Source organism: Alligator sinensis, unplaced genomic scaffold, assembly GCF_000455745.1.
Source record: "Alligator sinensis unplaced genomic scaffold, ASM45574v1 scaffold159_2, whole genome shotgun sequence".
Taxonomy (NCBI): Eukaryota; Metazoa; Chordata; order Crocodylia; family Alligatoridae; genus Alligator; species Alligator sinensis.
Window position 1 is genome coordinate 2,472,283 of NW_005841992.1, and position 3,286 is coordinate 2,475,568.

The window sequence follows — 3,286 nt, forward strand, 5'->3', positions numbered from 1 at the left end:
GATTGGTACCTGCTGCATTATAATATGTTTGCTAACAGTTACTACAAAGCGTGTAAATTAATAGAGTCCTCCCATAATTAGAATATTATTGTGAGTATAAATGCTGACACTTTCATAGCATCCACACATATTTTCATATATTTGCATCGTGCATATTTGCATATAATTAAGTGTTAGATTGCTGCTTATTGTGAAAATTGAAAAGTTATTTTTTCATATTGGAAAAATATAAATTCAAAACCACTTTGGAGAACCACCATGAACCTCTCTCTTAGAGATCTTCACTCAATTACCTACTTACTACCATGGGTACTATGGTAAAGTCACATTTCCAAAGATTTTACAAGGAAAGATTAAAAGAGCTATATGTGTATAACATGGTGACAACATTATCTAGAAAGGTTTGATAGCAGTAAACATAAGGGAAGAGAAAGATGTATTATTTAGCATAGTTACTTAGTAATCTAGGAATAATAATATATAAAATAAGACCAGAAAATAAAGGTTGAATGTCAGAAAAAAATCTTCTACATTGACTCTACTACACTGTCACACAGCCTTTCTAGAGGCTTGGGAGAAGTCTTTGTTTTTGGGAACACTGATTTACTGTTATTTTTAGGTGTCATAATGTGTTTGAGAATGGACAAAACAGCAATAAAAAGAGAACTGTAGTCATTTGCAGATACAGAGGAGATAACCTTATTAATATTCACAAATACCCAAACATTTTCTTGTTGTCTCTCCAAACATAAAAATGCATGATATGTGCCATGTAAATTTACAAGCTACAATTTGCCATAAAAAGAGAGAATGTGATATTAGTAAAAGAAAAAAAGAGATAGTGTCTGTACAATCAACATTTTTCATTGTATTGTAAAGCCCATGACATGACATGTCATTGATAATTAGTATACTACCTAGTGTTGCAAACAATTGGTTTATTTGTTAATGGAATGAAGTAAATGACTGTCCTAGTAATTTCTAGTAGACTGTGCAGAAAATGTAGGTCTGACTTGAATAAAAAGAGAGCAATGGCTTTGCATATCAATTTAGCATGGATGCTCCATGAATAAAGAGATGCTTTCTAGGTAATTTCTAGGTTATGTGACATGTTAGTTATTGTCACAGACAGACCTTGAAAGTCCAGTTCGTAGTTATGGTCATTGGGTGTGCAACAAGAAGGGAAATACTATCATTGCACTGCAAGAATTGCCAAACCAGAGCTCCATTAGGTCCAACATCCAGTGTTCCACAACCAACTGCTTCAGAAGAAGGTGCAAGAAGGCCCCAGACAGTTATGACATAACTTGCCCATAAGGCCATTTCTTTCTAATGCTCATCAGTTAGAAGCTTGTTACATCTTGAAGCACAAGAATTTATATCCCTTACTACATTCTAGGTGATGGTTATTTTTAAGTCCTTGCTATTGCATCTCTGGATATCATCATCATCCATCTCTGCCCAGTGTCTCTGCTGTCCTTTCTTGAAGTCTACTAAGTTTTTAGCCTTCATGGCTTCTTGTGGCAATGAATCCCTCAGGCTAACTGTACACTATGTGAAAAACTAGTTGCTTTTGTTACTTGGAACTGTGCTGCCTTCCAGTATCAAGGAACCAGGAAGTTCAGTTTATTGGTTTTGTATAGCATGTTTGTTTTTAGGTTTGTTTCTGTATACATTTGAATTCAAATTTATATTGCAAGCACATTTTTATTGATCAAAGCCATGTGCTATGTTTGCTCATGGTTTTGTTTGTCAGGTGGTGGGATTTTTTTAGCACTGTCTGCCTGAATATTTTATTTTGCTACGTAAGCACCCCTGGGTTGCTATGGTAATGGACCACACTGCTACAGGAAGATAGAAGTGTAATTACTTTTGTCTGAGGAAATTTAAAATGCGCTGAGATGTGGATCCAGGAGACAAGGGAAGAATATCTGTGACAGAAAGTTGGAAGACAAAGATAAGCAACAAAGAGATATGAAACTGCTGCTTGTTACCACCATGTATTGCCCTCAGATATCTGAAGTGGTATAGTATCTCTCATCAGAAGGCTGAGGAGCTCAGGAATTCCTTTTATGCAGAGAAAGAGGTGCTTGCCCAGGTGCATTTATAATACCAGTGTAACCGTTGCTGTGGTAAAATAGGTCCCAGTCCTGCATAGCCATTTATGGAGATGAGCCCTTTTACCTGTACAAAGTCCCTGTCGGTCCAGAGGATTCTGATCAAGTGTAGGAATCTCCCATGGGTATTACAGTGCAGAGTCATGGTCTGAGGATCTGATTCGCATGTACACTATGGCCAAGGGGCCTTGTGTGTACCAGTGTAACCTACTCTCGCTTCGTACTGGCAGAGAGATATTTTAGGGCTTGAGTAGTAATGAGAATCAACCTCTCAGACATCTGTGAAGGTAAGGAAAATGCTGTGAGCTAAGCAGTGGGTATTTGGGTTGAATTATTGTAATTCATTTTTAGTGCATGTTGTATAATTCATATGGCAGTTTGAGTGTCCATGCTGTTCTGTAGCAGATATGATGTGCTACTAAGCACAGAAGGAACAGTAGGTCAGAACAGATTGCAGAGAACTTGGAAAAAGAAAAGATGTTTCAACTTATACATAAGAAAAAAGAAAAGAGCCACTGCAGAAATTATAGGAGGAGGGGAAAGATTCAGGATGGAGAGACATGGAAAATGATTGTGGCAGCAGCATTTTGAATGGGCTGGATGGGATAGAAATGAGTGAAGGAGCCTTTTTAAAAGGAGGTTATAACTTGGGAACAGGCCTAGAAATGGAGAGAGAAACTCAGAGTTAGTAAATAATTTGGGGAGTAAAGAGTAGAGATGGGTGTGATTATCAAAGGAGAAATTGTCAGTATTTTGTAAGAGTATACTTTCCAACTCGGATTCAAATTCAGAGTTTCCAAAAGGAACCATCCCATTGGCTTCGGATAAGGTCTGAATGGTGGAACTAATGGAACCATGAGATCTCTGTGGGCAGGGAGTGATTTGTGGCATCTGACTCTGGGTTATGTTTTTACCCTGGAAAAATAAATAAAAGCAAAGGGCGTAAAAAGTTTTTTTGCAACTCTGTGTGACTGGGGAGAGTTTAATGGGGAAGCATCTGGGGAATAGTAAAAAGAATGGGTTCTTTTTTTCCTGAACTGTCTCTGGTGTTTTCTTGCGTCTGTACAGGAAGTTTGGGTTATGGTAGGTTTGCTGCCAGAGAGAGTCCAAGTGGCTTAAGGTACATGCCAAGTGCTGTTGCCAAAAGGGATGTAGGCAGCTGTCTTTTG

The 3,286-nt window shown here is 37.9% G+C and overlaps 1 long non-coding RNA gene across 1 annotated transcript in view; it reads left to right on the forward strand.

The window, feature by feature from the left end:
* LOC102382800 overlaps positions 1-3,286 on the forward strand; it is a 24,428-nt gene that overhangs the window by 1,131 nt on the left and 20,011 nt on the right. The gene's annotated exons all lie outside the window — the stretch shown is intronic.